This window comes from Cyanistes caeruleus, chromosome 23 (genome assembly GCF_971803275.1).
Source record: "Cyanistes caeruleus chromosome 23, bCyaCae1.hap1.1, whole genome shotgun sequence".
Classification (NCBI taxonomy): Eukaryota; Metazoa; Chordata; class Aves; order Passeriformes; family Paridae; genus Cyanistes; species Cyanistes caeruleus.
In genome coordinates this window covers 764,202-780,223 of record NC_141723.1, presented here as the reverse complement: position 1 = coordinate 780,223, position 16,022 = coordinate 764,202, and the positions used below count along the sequence as shown (strand labels likewise).

Here is a 16,022-nt window from a genome sequence, read left to right as displayed (position 1 = left end):
GACTGAAGCTCAGCAGCAAAGAACAGACCTGTGGATTGCAGACAGTCCTCTCGTTGGCATCAGGGTCACCTCCCTCGTGCTGCCATCACAGGCACCTCTGAGGCCATTGCTCAGGGACACACGTGGCAGTGCTGGATTAGGGCCCTGTTCCGAGCTGTTTCCCAGCTGGAGACGTGCAGGGATAGTCAGTGCTGTCCCTGGGATGTGTCACCCAGTGCAGCTCCACAGCTGAGGCACCTCCTGACATTTACCCTGACCCTTCCCACCTTTGCTTTCCCCAGAAATGCTGCTGCTGCTCTTTGTTCCCAGGACCATGGGCTGGGTTGTGTGTCCTGCTGCTGCCAGCCCTGTGCTCCAGGGACACTGAGACCTGGCTGTGACAGCTGAGCCTTCCTGGGAATGAAGTTATGGGTGAGTTATGGGATGGTGAGTGCTTTACCCACAGCATCCATCTGGACAAAACCTCTGCCTTCTGAGAGCTGCTGTGAGACACAAACACTCTGAATTCCGAATTCCCCATTCCCCATCCAGATTCCTCCCTCCAAAGCCCTGCCAAAATCACGAAGGCAGGAACACAGCTCACGTCCTTTGCTGAATAAGGCAGAGCTGAACTTTGGCCTGGGCTAAGCCTCCAAAGCCTGACTGCAAATGACAAATACAGATTGTGTGCCAGACAGATTTTTATCTTTTCCTAACTAAAGTACTGCTGGTAACTCCAAAGTACTGGAAGGAATTTTCCCTGCTGAAAGTGTGGACACTGGGGAGGATAACAAAGTGTGTTTGTGTGGCTTGGGCTGCTACTTAACTTGAGAAGAGACTACAGCTTCCCATTAGAAAGTACCATTTTACCTTTTTATTGTTTTTTAATAAAACCATTTCTTCCCAAAAGAGAAGAGAATTGCCTTTTTCCTAAGTGGACATTTTCATGAAAAAATAATCCCCGAGTTTTCATTACAGTCTTGAAGGAGAACTTGAAAATACAATATGCTTGTTTCTTCCCCTGGCACTCTGCAAAAGAGAAAAATAGAAGAAAAAGACAGCAAATGTGAATTCTTAACACACATTTCTGTGGACAGAGTGGAAACATGTAAATCTTGCTTGGTTTTGAGATGCTATGAACTGAGTTGGCATTTTCCACAGTCTCATAAACTCCACTGGAGGATTATTTTGGGTGGATTTCAGCTATATGCCCCAAAACCCAGAGTTACCAAGTGGGAGCAATGTGGTTTTGCTCCCAGGTACCTCCCCAGGCTCTCAGGAGGACTCTCTCTAGGTGCTGAGAGAGCAGAGGTCTGGGGTCCTTCTTTCGTGTTTTCCTGGAGTGAAAAGTGTGGGTTGAACTTGGTTTTGCTCTGGGAGGAAATAGCTTTGGTTTGGCTGGAGGGGCTGAAATCTCCTGATGCACATGGGGGGCTTCTCCTTGACTTCTCTGTGGCTTTGGGCGAGAGAGGGACAGGCTCAGGTTCCGTGCTGCCTCCCACCCTGCTTCCCCGAGGAAAGGAGCAGGAGGGGAGGAAACTGGAAGGAGTTTGCTTGCTCCCCTCAATGTGTATGTGGAAAAAAACAAATCTAGCTTCCTTCTGAGGGCCTCACCGTGTGCACAATTACTTTCTGTAGGGTGCCCAGTGCTGATGTCTTTCTTGAGGTGGGATTTGTGCACTTGGAGTGGCTGTCTGGGAGTCTGTGCTTGCTTTAAGGTCTGGCTGTGGTGCCAGTGTTGGTGTGAAGGACGAGTGCACCAGGCAGTGACCAAGCTGTGTCTTTGTCAAGAGGTGCTTTTTGCTTTGCTGAGCACAGAAATGTGGACAGTCTAACTCAGTTCCATCCTGCTCTATTCTTGCTAAAGCCCCTTTTGCCCCCACCCCCCTAAAGGTTCCATTCCTTGGTCACAACAGCAGCATAACCTGGTGTTCCAGGGTGTTGTGTTCCAAAGTATTCCATGGGTGGCTGGTGCCACTTTCCACTTGTACTGAAGCACAGAACAGGCAGGTAATGGGATAAATGTAAAAAATGGGTTTGTATGGGAACTTGCTGGGTCTGAGAACTTTTTACAAACCTTATGTTGAGCTCTCTGACATCATCCTCAGCTGCTGACAAGGCTGTGATAGCACAAAAAAGCAGGAATTCCTTGTTGGCTACAAGAAGATTCCAGCCCAAAGAGTTAGTGAGGTATTGTCTACCTTGCCCTTAGACCTGCCTAGGGCCCACTGGTCCTCCCTGACCCATCTCTGAGGGGGAAACTGAGGCACAGGGGGAAACTGAGCTCCCAGGGCTTGCAAATCCCCTTCATCTGCAGGCAGAAAAACTTTGCTGGAAACTGCAGCACTTCTGGAGAAAGATGCTGGTGGCAGAGTGGGTTCTTCTCCTGGCATTGAAGTGGCTTGTGGGGTTTCTGCTCCCCTTTGGCACCACAAGGCCAGTACCTTTCCAAGGCTGTGCCTCCTGCTTGACCCACTGGATTCTCTGGATACCTGGAACTGTTGTCTCTTCTCTCCCCTCCCAAATTCACTAAAAAGCTGCTTTTCATGCTGCCTGAAATCCCTGACACAGGAGAATTTCCACCCTGCTGGAATCATTAACCTTCCTACCTTTCCAGTATTTGCAGCTAATGGGTAATGTCTTTGTTGTTTTAGTGATTGTTTTGCTTCTCCAACTATTAATTATTCAGAGAGGCTCTGGGACTGCCACCTCTCTTGGTGTATGGGCAGAGCCTTCCCTGCACCTCAGCAGGGCTCTCAGAGAGCATCAGGTCAGGCCAGCCAGACATCACAGCATTGGGTGCTCCTTGTTGGGAATTTAGGGTTAAAGCTCACCCCACCCCAGTTCGGGGCAAGGAGCAGAGGTTCCCCACACCCTCCCTCCCAGAGAGGGGCACAGGGAGGCAGCTCAGTGCTGGCACACATGGTGCTTCTCCTGCCCAGGAACAGGGAGCTGTGGGCTTTGGGACTGACTTGTGCAGTCCCACAGGGACACTGAGTAGGTCAAGCACAGACATCTGAAGTGCCAGGAATTCACCTGTGGAAGACAAAGAAAGATCTGCTGTGCTGGGCTGAGCATGTGCTCCCTCCCCACCACTCAGCAGGGCTCAAGTGCCTCCGGGGACCTTTTCTCCAGCCCCAAAGTGAGATCATTTGTGTGTTCAGGAGGCACCAAACTCCTCTCCTGACAGCACAAACACTCAGAGTCACCAGGAACAGGCAATACCTACCCTGGGATCTCGGGAAAGTTAGCAGCAGGGTTGCTGTGCCACGAGGTTGTGTTGTGGAAAATCCTTTCAGGTTGCTCACAGTGCAGTAAGGAAGGGTTTCCAGCCATGAAGGGGAACTGAATTCTTTTTGTGTGGAGATTAATTTGCTGCCTCAGCCACTGATTGGGTGAAAAAGCAGCTGAGGATGCAGCAGTCCAGCTGTTAATGTGTTTATTGGGATGAATAGTGTGCTGGGAGCATTCTTGGAGTGGTGGTTTCTATTTCTTTGCAGAAGGCACAAAACACAGCAGCAGGATTTAGAGGTGTGGAGCCCCTGGTTAAACCCAGAGACAAGCCTGTGTTTCTATAAAGCCATATTTGATTGCAGGACACAATGGAGGTGTCTGTCACATAAACAAGCAGCATTTTAGTCTTGCTTAAAGCTGCCCCATGATGCTGTGGAGCTCCTTGTGTTCTTTCATGCTCAGCCTTCCCACTTCCTTACCTATTTCCAATCTGCAGACTTCTCACTGCTCACCTGTTTCTCCTTACAGATTTATTATTTGCATTTCTTGTTCCATAGTACTGGACCACTCTGTTTTCCTGGCTTCCCTTACCTGAATTCCCCAACTCCCACTCTGTCTCTGCCATAGTTGTGCTCCCTGCCCCATTTCCTTTTCCTGGACACTCTGCTCAGATGTTTCCAGTTTCCTCCCTTTCTTCCTCATGTTCTGCAGCTTCTCATCAAATCCTGTGTTTTCCCACCCCCAAAGGCTCTCTTCTCCTGCTCTCCCTTTGTGGTGTCCCTTTTTCCCCCTGCTCCCATCAGGTGAGGGGGGCCCAGAGGGGACATTGCAGGAGATGCTGCTCCCTAGGGAAGGTGGGGGTTTGGCACTGCTATTGGAAAGGGAGAAATATGGTGCTATTTTAGAGCCTTAAAGGCAAATGCTGCTTCAGGTGCATTGTTTAGATGACAAGGCAGACCAGGATGTGCTTGGATGCAAACTGGAATCCAGTTGGTATTTTTCCATATTCCAAGAGATATGATGGATATTCATCAAAGCTGAGGCTTTGCTGGAGAACCCTGTTGTACTGCCTGCATATGTTGGGCAATATTTCCTGTGGCTCCACAGTTAAGTTTTTATGGAAGCCTCGTTCTGTTTGCTGTAGCTGTAGTTGGGTTATAAATTAATAATCCCTGCTGCTGGGACTGCTGTGTAGCAAGATGGCTTTGCCGAATGTGTGTGTAAATAATTCATGCCACTAAATTCGTTGTGTTCCCTGCCCACAGCTCATTTACCTGCTGTGACTACAAATATTCCTCTGCACGCTGGAGAAGGTGTTGGGAGATGCCAGGCGTGAGAGGTCTGTCAGAAAGAGGCTCTTCCCCTGGTTAAATGGATCAGAAACTCCTGGGACAGGGAGTGCCAGGAAAGTCTGGTTTGTAAACATGACAGAGTGAAGATTTCACCTTGGGTTTGGAGACCATGGTGAGGTCCAGGCTATGGGAGATGGGCTTCCCAGGCACATCCATGCTGGGTATCAGGAGGAATTTTTTCATGGAAAGGGCTGCCCAGGGAGGTTTGGAGTCCCCATCTCTGGAGGTGTCCTAGGAAGGCCTGGATGTAGCACTCAGTGCCCTGGGCTGGGGACAAGGTGGGGATTTGGCACAGCTTGGACTCAATCCTGGAGGGCTTTTCCAACCTCAGTGATCCAGTGATCACAGCTCTGCCTCCTTTCCAAGCTCTCTCTCTTTGTTTATAGCTCTTCTAGAACTAACAATTGGAATTCTTCCCTGCTTCACATGCAAATTCCATGGGGTTTCCAAAGTATTTTCTTTATTTACATTCCCTGTGTTTCCTTGGAAAACAGCTCCCACAGAAGCAGAAAAGAGTCCTTTCCAGCCTCAGGCATCACCATTCTGTGCTGCAGTGAGCAGAGGAAGCTAATGACACAAGTCCTACACAGATAAAGATAAAAAGAGTATAAAATAAAATAAAAAATAATATATTATTGAGTCTAAAAGTTATTTCCAGAGTTCTTATGCACGGTCGCTAAAGTGTTTGCATATTTGTAGAAATTTTAGGAAACCCGATGTTTCCAAGAGCTTTGATTTTGTTTTATTACTCCTGTATTTGCAGATCATTTCAGACCACACTGGTAATGCTTTTGCTGTTGTGATGTTATCAATTCTGGTTTGTTTTCCCTCGGCCTTGCTGCTGCTCTCATCTGCATGTGATGATCCAGGGCAAGACTTGAGGGAATCCAGGGAAGACCGTGCTGGAATAGCTTCCATCTTCTCCTCACACACCAGAAACCTGATCCTCTGACAGTAAGTAATATTTATGTGCTTCTATGCATCATACATAACCTGTAAAATTGTGTTATTGTCAAGTTACCATCATATATTATCTAGAAGCTGCTTTAAAAGTTTGGTTTAGCTTTATGTATAAATATTGATGAGAAATATGAAGCATGTTTTTCTGCAGAAAATACTTATATCAGACTCAAATTTATCTGGAAAAGATGTTATCCCTTATGTTCCTGCTGATGTCTACTTAGGAGACAGCCTGAGCAAGGCTGTGTCTGTATAAATAACAAGGACTATTAGTTTGGGACCAATTTATTCACTGAAAAGGCTCCTGAAGAAATGCACCAGCATATTGGTAATCACTGCAAAGGGTTTGGGTGATGTTTATTGGGACTGAAGACAAGTGTTTGGGATGGAAGGAAGCAGGAAGGAAGTCCTGAGACAGATTTACCTGCCTGAGGTTAACAAGTCCTGAGGCTTCTTAACTTTGAAGTAACTTCGTGTCCTTAAAGTTTTTATGAGGGAAGTTTCACTGCTGTTTGTATTGGTTAAAAGCAGGTTTCTATTTATCTTGGAAAAAGATTTTTAAATTGTGAAGGAACAAGTGACATTTTGATTCAAAGTTTGGCACTTGGCAATTAACCTGTTTGTTCTGGTTAAGTTTTATGCTGGGATTGATAAGTGATGTCCAGCATGCCTGGCCAATGCAGAAAGACTGGGAAAGTGTCACTGCAGGACAACACCTCCTGTCCCAGTCAGTCAGCTGGGAGCTGAGTTGGAAGGAGGCAAAGCAGCTACTCCTAAACAGGAAAATTTGCTTTAATATCTCCTTTTAAAGCTGCTGCAAAGGAGCTGTGAATGTTTTATTGCAACCCTGCAGGCAGACAGGAGTGACCCCTGCCCTGAGGAGCATTGCTGCCCTGGCTGGGTTTGGGATTTTGGAGGCTCCCCCAGCCCAGCACTCTGTGTGATTGCACAGAACATGGGGCATAATGGAACATGAAGTACTGTGCTCTTCCCTAACCTATTTACATTACTTCATTATCATTGAATTTTAATGAGCATGTCAGAATTGGAGAGGGAAATATAATCTAATATTAAGGAATGTACTTCTGGAGCAATGAAGCTGTGAGATAAAAAATAGGGTTTAGACAAGCAAATGAACTGATGTACTAGGGAGAGAAATGATCACATCCTTATTCTTCCCCCAAAATCAAGTTAAAATTCTTCCCACAACTTAATGTTGTGGCAATATTCAAACATCCCAACCAATATATTTTGTAGGGATTGAAAGGAATAGCAAAGCCAAAGGTGATGGAAATAACTGGATGATGCAGTGGACAGGAGTCAGTTGGGACTGAGATGTCCATAACCCTAAAATGCATTGATCAAATGCATGAATGTATCTCACTATCCCAGATTATTTGCCTTGAAATGGAAGCAACTTAATCTTTAAAAAAAATAATGAAAGAGCAAACTGTAAATGAGACCTTCTGGCAGCAGGACAGGCTGTGGTCCCAGAGGCAGCAGCACAGGCCAGGATGACAAATGAGGTCATTAAAGTAAATACTGTAAATTGAGTTTTGGCAGTGGGAAGGAATCCTTATTATGATGAAGGGCAATAATATGGGAAGAAGAAAAGGGGGAGGAGGAATTCACTGGTGACAGGCTTATCAGGGGCAGGGAGCAGTGTAATCCTGTGGCTGCTCCAGCTGCCTCCCTCATTGCAAGGCAAGGAGTCCATTTAATTTCACAGGGTTTTCAGCAGGGCAGGGTTTTGAAGTGCATTAGAGATTTGAAAGTGTCATCTCTTCAAACAGCATCCAGGAGGCTGCTGAACCAAAGCCTGGCATTCTTTACTCATTTGGTTTCGTCACTGACATCACATTTGCAGCACAATTACACTTTGCCTGCTGATTTTTCATTTTTAAAGAGTTTCTTAATATGAGTGTTTAAAACCTGAACACTTGGTTACCTCTGGATAGGCTTTGATTATGGGAAGTGCAAAATATGGTGTTAAAGGGCTGTGGCAGCCAGTTCCCACTGTCTGACCAGACAGGGAATTCTGGCCTCTAAATCTGGGCTTCTTTAGGTGCTGGTGACAGCCAAGTTGATTATCCTGCTCAGATTAACAGGGAGTTGATACAGTCCTTAAGGTCATAGGGACTTTTTAAAGTTTCTGGGCTTCTTGAAAGCTGCTGTGAGAACCAGTGGCTAATTCAGAATCCTCTGTGCAAAGCTGTTTTTTCTCATTCAGTGATACTCAATAAACCCTTGTTCTTGTAAGAGCAGATGTAACTGGCAAGTTTGGGCATTGCCCTGGGAATCTTGAGCCCTGAGCATCACTGTCCTCTGGCCTTTTTGTGGCCACTCTGATGGCATTAGTGATACTTACACTGGGTAAAGGTACCTTACAGGATGTTGCTAATTAGATAAAAGTTCACATGGTCCTATTAGTACACTAAAGTTCTGTGGCTTTCATTCTCTGAGGTTCAGTTCCTGTGCTCATCCTACTGTGAGGGTAAATCACTTGTGAAAAGCAGTTTGAATTAATGAAAAACAGATTTTGGCTTCAACGAGATTGTCTTTGAGGTCCCTTCCAACCCAAAGTCTGTGCCTAGGGCAGGTTTTCCTACACTCTTCTGAGCTATCAAAGAGGGCTCTGAGGCATGCAAAGGCATGGAAATGCACTTTTCCTGTTGTGCTTGCAAAGGCAGATTTATCTCTAAGAGTAACTCTTATTCTTTCACAACATTCCTTGAAAAAATGAAAACCCAACCAAAACCAAACAGAAATTTCCTCCCTTTCCCTTGGAAATGCTGTTTTCTGTTGAGCCCATCATGGTATGGTAATAGAAATTTGCACGGGCTGTTGAAAGGAATGAGCTCCAAAGCTGCTGGGAATGGCACTGAGCTGTGGCAGGAGGGAAGGAGAAGGCTTAGGGACAGTTCAGGGTATTTGCATCAACAAACACTGCTGGGGCTGGAGCTGAGAATTTGAAAAAGTAGATTTCACACCAGCATCTCTGTGAGTGCAGCAGGATGGAGGAACACTTCCACAGGGTTTTGTGACACACAATTGGAAGAATTGCTGCAGAATGGATGGGGGATGAGCAGGGAAATGGGATGTGAAGGAGCTCAAGTAGCACTTGAAATCATGGCAGTCCAGACAGAGGAGAGAGCCGCACCAGGGAGTTTTGCAAGACCTCTAAAATCAGTGTTCACATAAAGACATGGAAGGACTGTTGTGTTAGGCTGGATTTAGGGAAAGGTTCTTCCCCCAGAGGGTGCTGGCACTGCCCAGGCTCCCCAGGGAATGGGCACAGCCCCGAGGCTGCCAGAGCTCCAGGAGCCTTTGGACAGAGCTCCAGGGGTGCCCAGGGTGGGATGTGGGGGTGTCTGGGCAGGGCCAGGGGCTGGGCTGGGTGATCCCTGTGGGTCCAACTCAGGATATTCCCGGATCATGTGACAGGATCTTTCCAGACCCCTCTGGCATTTGGGATTACATCGGTCCCAGCTGCTTTCTTTGGCTCCTGCCTTGCAGCCACACCCTGCATGTGCCTGGCCAGGGCCAGCACTGGGGGACTCCCAGGTGTCACACGGATTTGGGAACACTCCACCAAGCTGCTTCACCCCCCTGCACTTGGGTTTTCCCTGTAAAACTCTAATATCAGGCAAAGGCAGCCTGTTCTGCCAGAGTCCAGGGAAGCATGGAACAGGGGAGTTGAAGGCTGAGGGTTAATTTACTCAGGTTTTGCCTCTAATTGCTGAAGAGTGAAAATCTGCTCTGCTTTTCTGGGGGTGGTTGAATCCAACCAGAACTCAAATCAGAGGACAACAAATGCTTCTTGAAAATGGGAGTAGGAGAAAAGTTCTGATTCACCCAGAGCTGGGAAAAGGGACTTAAGGGAGATCTATGGTGATCAGCACTTCCTGAGTGAAGCCCCTGCCCTTGAGAAGATCAGATGGCATTTTTTGTTACACTGGGTTGAGGAATCCCAGCCACATGCCAGGTCTGGACACTGGAAGAAGATTTTGTGGCATGTTTTGTGTTAAATCATGAAATCTGTGTGGTTTTGTAACAAAAAAAAAATGTGTTTGATGATGTTTTGATCATCAGAACTTTTCTGTCATGAGAAGAAGCAGGAAGCTGAGCAGAAATGAAAACTCTGTCCTCAGTTGTGTGCCTTGCAGGGTCAGGAGAAATTCAAGGATTCACTTAATGCTTTTGTTATTAGTTAGAACATCTGTATGCTGGGAAAATGCTCTTAGAGTATTAATAAAATAACTACAATTTTTTGCCAAGAAATATTCAAAACCTTTTAAGCAAATACTGGAGAAAAGCATTTATTGGAAGAAGAAGGGATAAAAAAAGATTGATTCTGAAAAATGGGATTTCCAACCCCTCCCTCACTCATGGAGAAACCTGGAGTTGTGCTTCAGCAATAGAAAACCAAAAATGTGGCTCCAGTGCCACAAATCCCTAAACAAATGTGGCTTGAATAATAGATTGACTTGCTTAGGAGAGCCTTTCCCTAAGCAAACTTAGGGATCAATAACTAATTATTTGCAGGAATAGCCTTGTGAATTTCCTATCATAAATAGATCCAGGAAAACTCTCAGTTTCTCCAATCCATTTGTGAACAGAAAGAGGTAAAAGTAATTATTCTCTTAGCTCACATACTGATTTATCCTGTTTTTTTTCTCTGCTTGTTTTGATGGAACAGCTGCACTTAACCCATGGCCTTATTTATGCTGGGAAAAATGGGTCCTTTAACTGCAAACACATCACTTCAAAAGCTGAACCAGTTCCTCAGCTGCAGGTTTCCAGTGTAGGTTCAAACTCCATTGATCTTTAGAACCTGAGTGTCCCTGGGTAAAGATTTGGACGCAACAGATGAATGAACTCCTGCCAGGCTGGGGTCTCGGGGTCTCTGCTCTGAGCAGGGGCTCTGCAGCTTGTTGACCTTTGCCTCCTGTGGAAGCCTTTCCTGCCACAGGGCTGCTGCTGTGGGTTCCTTCCCTCTGCCTGGCTGCTATTTCCATAAAACTACTCGGAGCTTCATTATCCTTGGGGCTTCTCTCCTCCAAAGTGATGCCCTCCCTCGAACTCCTGGGTCTGCTCAAGGTGTGGCCTTGGTACAGGAGAATGCACTGAAGCTTAAAGCATGTGACCACCAGTGATTGTAGGTGGTTTTTCCTTGCAGAGGACAGAATCTGTATCAGATATTTATATGTGTTTGTATTTGTTCTTTCCCCAAATATAAATCTGCTCAAAGGGGCCAAGCAGATCATATATCCTGATGGGTCTCTGCAGCAGAGCTGCTGCTTATCTTATCTCAATAAAACCCCTCCAGAGCATCTCTTTCCAGCTCAGTGAGTTGCTGTGTAATCTCTTCAGTATTTGCTGTTGCTGCTGTACTGAAAGCAGGCCTGTGGAAGTCAGGTTGTCTGTGGAGAATGGGGATGTAGGAGCATGAGTGGGATAAACCATGGCCTGCCTCTGGAGCTGCTCTGATCAGCCCGAGGCTGACAAGGAGATGCCGTTCCTGCCTCATGTACGAGCCTTTCCTGGGCACCTCTGCTCTTCATTCACTGCTTTACAGTGTCTGCTCAGCCCTTTCATTTCTCCAGTGTCAGCCTCTGACTCCATCCCGATAACAATTCCTGCTCGGTCTCTTGTCAGCCATTTCTCTCCACGGTATTTTATTTTGCTCATTGACAGTGGCAGCTTTCTCTGGGGAAGTGAAATCCCTCCTTCCCTCCCCCTTCTCCCCTGGGCTCCTGTTAAATAACCTTGTGCACAGCCAAGCCAGAAATGGCTCTGGGAGAAAAAAGGCTGAAAGCTCCGATGTTGCCTGGGCACTAAAGCCAGGAGCAAATCCAGCAGGAATCCAGAGCTGGGAGGAGCATGAGGGCACTGGACCATGTGTCCTACGAGGACAGACTTGGAGGGTGCCAGAGCCTCAGAGCAGCTGTGGGGGTCTCCTCCTCTGGAGCTGCCCAAAGCCCCCCTGAGCTCCTTCCTGGGGTGACCCTGCTGCAGCACCGGGCTGGAGGTGATCTCAGAGCCTTCAGCCTGTGACCCTGGGATGGGCTCACCAGCTGGGCTCTGCTGTGGCCTCAGTTCACCCCCAGGGATTGAGGCAGTTCAATCTCATTGCAGAAAGAGCTGAAATTGTTCCCAACTTGCCTGATCCCATTGCTGGGTGGTGCTGGACCTGTTTTGGCTGTCTCCAAAGCACTGGCTCAAGTCAGCTCAGGAGGATTCTGTCTTGCTTCAGGTTTGTTTGATCATGGATACTTGGGTGAAAATTAGTCCAGATTAACTAATGGCAAGGATTGAAGGTGGATCACTTAAGCTACACTAGCATGGCTGCTCTTGGTGAGAACAAAAGTGGCCTTTAATTATTTACTTCAGAAATAAATGAAATACTTTCTAAAATAAAATGAAACCTGCTTCTAGCTGTGTCCACATAGGGGTTTAATCCAGTTTATCTATGCAAATCTTACTTGGATGAACTGCCTTGATCATCTACCTGTCAGCAAGTACTCTGAAAGCAAGGATATTTCAGAGAATGGGAGAACTCAGTCCATGGATCCTCAGTGTGTCACACTGTGCTTGTGCCAAGGTGCATTTCCCCGGGGGGGCCTGTGGGGTGTGACAGCTCTTGCCATCCATGACAGGAGTCAAAGTGGTCCTTTTTAGACATCCCTGTATCCCCTTAAGTCCTAAAGCCCCCCATCCCTGTCCCATCTTGGTTTCTTTGTCCAAGACCTCACAGTGGTGGATAAGCACCAATTTTCTTGTCTAGAAAAACTGGAGAAAGGAAAAAAAAACCAACCCCAATTTGTATAAGTACAGGGAAAAGTGAACACTGCTAATATTAGTGTTGGTTTTGTATTAATAATTCTCTGATAAAAGCCTGGGTTTTTTTCTTTCCCAGTCTAAAAATACTCCCCCAGCTTGGCAGCGTGTTGTGACTGTGATAATGAAAGCGCAGCAGCATGTGCCTGCCACAGCTCCTGCCCTTTCCTCCTGGGCTGGCAGAGCTCTGGGGTTGTCTGAGGGAAGGGAGGGCACACATTCTGAGGTGAAGGAAAGCTGGTCCTGACTCCTGCCTTCCAAAAGGCCACAGCCCAGGAATTATCTCAATTTCAGTGGAAGCCAGTGTATTATGGAAATGTTGAGTCCCTGAGCCAGGAGAGAGGTGGAGTACAAAATCAAAACAAGAATGTCACAAAATTTAAACAGAAACTGCTCCTTTTGAACTGGTTGAAGTTAAATATAGATTTTTAAATTTTTTTTTAATATTTTTTTTAATCTCCAAGACTGTGGAACTCCCTGCCAGAAGTACTTGTGGAGCCAAAGGGACTCTGCATGTGTTTAGGTGATGAATGTGTGGTTTGATAGAGCCCTTGGCTGGGAGAGGCCCCTGTTGTTGTTACAGTTTAGCTGTTGTTCCTGGTGTTGCGCTGTACCTGTGCACCATGACAACTTGCACTCTGAGATGACATTAAAAGCAGAAACTGCAGCACAAGGCTGAGTGCCTGCCAGATGCTGGGGAACATCCTTCTGCTGGCTTATGGCAAGTCCTGTCCCTACCCAGGGTTTTTGGGGTGTAGCTCTGCCAGCTGAGCCCTGGGTGCCTGGAATGGCTGGGTGGGTTTGGGGTGAGCTCTTGCTGGGAGATCTCTTTGCTGGAAGCTTCAGCTGCTGGGAAGAGGACTCTGCTCTGCACTGAAGTGTGGTTCCTTCCCTCACCCTCTGTGTGTTGGGTTCTCCATGGTGACAGAACCCTTATACTCCTGTGCCAGACTGGACCAGAGAGTCCCGTCCTGTGGTGCCAAAGGGGAATCTAAGCTTTGAGTATTGAGCCATCCCCAGGTGTGGGAGTTTTAGGAAGCCACTCTGTCATTGTTCTGCAAAGGGACAAAGGAGGGGACGAGGCAGATGCTCTGTGGGATGAAGGGACCTGCAGAGGGGTCAGTGGTGGCAGCCACCCATCCCCTCAGCTCTGAGCTTTTGCTTCCCCAGCCAAGCTGCAGCAGCCCCTGTCTGCACTCTGCAGAAGGTGCCTGCTACATTCCCAGCCCAGGATGGAGCCAGCACTGCTTCCTGAGGCAACCCCTGGCACTGGAGGAGGAGCCAGGGAATGGGAAGGATGGATCCACAGTGGTGTCAGCCCCAGGCCCTGCAGAGATGGGTGTGAAGAGCTCTGTCCTGTCCCCCAGAGGGTGCCTGGGGCTGCCATGGTGCTGAGCTAGACTGGGCTGGGGTGGACTGGGGCTGCATCAGCAGCTCCCCTGCTTTCTCTTCTTTTCCTGTTCCAAGAAATGAGGCTGTTCTGTTTTTATAAAGTCACTGTCTCAGGCACCGGAGAGCTGATGATCCTGTTGGCACCAGGCAGTCCACCCTGGGATATTTGTGCCCCCAGCAGCCTCCTGGTGGGAAACAGGAGTGGAAATGCCCTTCTAGAAACGAGCCACAGATCTTAAACCCACTCTGGCCCCAGAGGCTGTGGAGAATCAGTTTGGGAGGCAAAGGGTTTACTGTGGCTTGCAGAGGCCTTGGGAGAAATGTCCTTATCTTGCACATTTTCCTTGAGGTTTCAGTCTTGGATTTATCCCTCAAAGGAAGAGATTGCCTTTATTTCCCCAGGAGTCAGTCTCAGGAGGCTGCTCAGGACAAGAGGAGCCCAGAGGGGGGTGGCTGAGGGACTGGGGATTTTGCTGTGACCACAGCAGCCAGGCCAAAGGAAGCTTGAAAGGCCACAGGAAGATGATTTTGGCTGTTCCCAGTCTGGCTCCTGCTTCTTTCCACAAGGACATGGAGCTGCCTTCCAGGGTTTGGATCCTGGGAAATGTCCACAGTGTGTTTTCCTCTGCAGGAAACATCCAGCACTAACCTTGTCCTTGTCAGAGCAGGGCAGGAGGAGGAGTGGGACCAGCAGGGCAGTAACAGCTTTTTCTCGCAGCTAGAGCAGAAACACTCAGGAATTGGACTCTGAGGGTGGTCCCAGCATGGTCAGGGCTTATTAGTTTGGTGGCCTTGGGCCCTGTGACTCCTGTTCAGAGCTTTGGGTCTCAGTAATTTAGCTTTTCCCCTCTATTTGAGGGGTGTCCAGGGGCACATGGGTGCTTTCCAGGCACATCCCAGGACTTCTGCTGCAGAAAGGGGAATATTGCCTCATCCCCTGACTGTAGTTCAGGGAAAACACTTGGATGAGTGTTAAAATGGGAGATGTTTTATGCACACTGGAGGGAATTCACAGAATTAGAGTGGGTAGAGAGAAAAAGAAAAGAACCTCCTCAGGCTTACTTGCTTTGACATTTCTATTCCTCAAGTGCAGAGTGCCCTCCTGAGATCAGGATGCTTCAGTGGGAGTCCTGCGAGTGTCCAAAAGCAAACCTGCAGGGTGGGAAAGGTCTGCCCCAGCTCCTGTCAGTGCTCCATCCTACTCTTCTGCCTGCTGAAATAAAGGGATAAATCTGATTTGTTTGTTCAGCTAGTGAATAGAGGCCCAAAATTGATTAGATGCTTAATTATCACTGAAGTTACTGGCTTGGTCACTGGTGTCATCTGAGCTGGGGAATTGGGCTTTGAGAGCTGTGGAGCCTGGGAAGGGTCTGCACTGTGATCTGTTCCCCATCACTGTGCAAGGATAAACCAGGAGAGAATAAACCTGGAGTTTGAAGCCAGGAGAATGAGCTCAGTCACTTGTGGTAGGGTTCCCTGGGGACACTGATGACTATGGGGTCCCATTGTCACATCCCAGGTGATGTTTGACTCCCTAAGTCCACTGAGCTCAGCCTCTGGCTTTCCTTCAGTAAAATGGGGATGAATCCTGCTTCCCAAGGCCTGGGAATTAGATGGATTAGAAATCCATCTTCATGGCATCCCAGAGGGGTTTGGGTTGGAAGGGACCTTAAAGCTCATCCAGTTCCACCCCCCTGCCATGGACATCTTGCACTATCCCAGGCTGCTCCAACCTGCAATCATCCATTCCCCAATCCTTTAGGGAACCGTGTGTTTGACAGACAAATTTGTGTCCCTGGCATTAGCTGGGAGATTCTTTGAAGGTGCTGCTGGCCCAGGTTCACATTGCAGGAGCCATTCTCCACATAAACAAGGGATTCTGTGAGCTGGGTTTTACTGGTCGTTAGTAATTAGCCTGTGCTAATGAGGTCCTGATGGGGGAAAGGCCTCCCAGAGGTGAGGATACACCATCTTTAAGGCCCAGCTCAGGGATGCTCCAGCCATGGCACCGGGCAGGACATGGATGATCTGGATCTGAGTGTCTGTGTTGCACTCAGAAAGCCCCAGTATCTGTAGCGTGGTAAATGTAATTCCTTGTTCTCTTTCTTCCCTTTCATGATGAGGGGCTTTGCCAGAGCCACTGGTGTGTTTGTGGTGAGACACAAACCATCAGGGCTTCCTGCTGAGCTCTGAGGTGTTGAGCTCTTCTCTGCTTGGTCTGGCTGCACACTGGCATTGCTGCTCCTTGCTTGTCCTCCCTGCCCC

The 16,022-nt window shown here is 47.8% G+C and overlaps 2 long non-coding RNA genes across 4 annotated transcripts; one reads left to right on the top strand and one right to left on the bottom strand.

The window, feature by feature from the left end:
- Positions 1-830: 830 nt before the first annotated feature.
- On the bottom strand, positions 831-1,680 carry LOC147649454 (uncharacterized). The gene is made up of 2 exons (XR_015278923.1): positions 1,594-1,680; positions 831-1,008 (listed from the first exon to the last, which is right to left on the bottom strand). It is a non-coding gene; the product is annotated as an uncharacterized LOC147649454 (long non-coding RNA).
- A 263-nt stretch (positions 1,681-1,943) lies between these two features.
- Positions 1,944-15,522, top strand: LOC111939387 (uncharacterized). Of its 3 annotated transcripts, XR_015278922.1 has the most exons (6): positions 1,944-1,989; positions 4,479-4,552; positions 5,329-5,347; positions 5,435-5,519; positions 11,664-11,781; positions 14,846-15,522. It is a non-coding gene; the product is annotated as an uncharacterized LOC111939387 (long non-coding RNA). The 3 variants fall into 3 exon arrangements; XR_015278921.1 differs by having other exon boundaries at positions 5,329-5,519; positions 14,851-15,520; XR_002869251.2 differs by having other exon boundaries at positions 5,329-5,519; positions 14,846-15,520.
- The last annotated feature ends 500 nt before the right edge of the window (positions 15,523-16,022 follow it).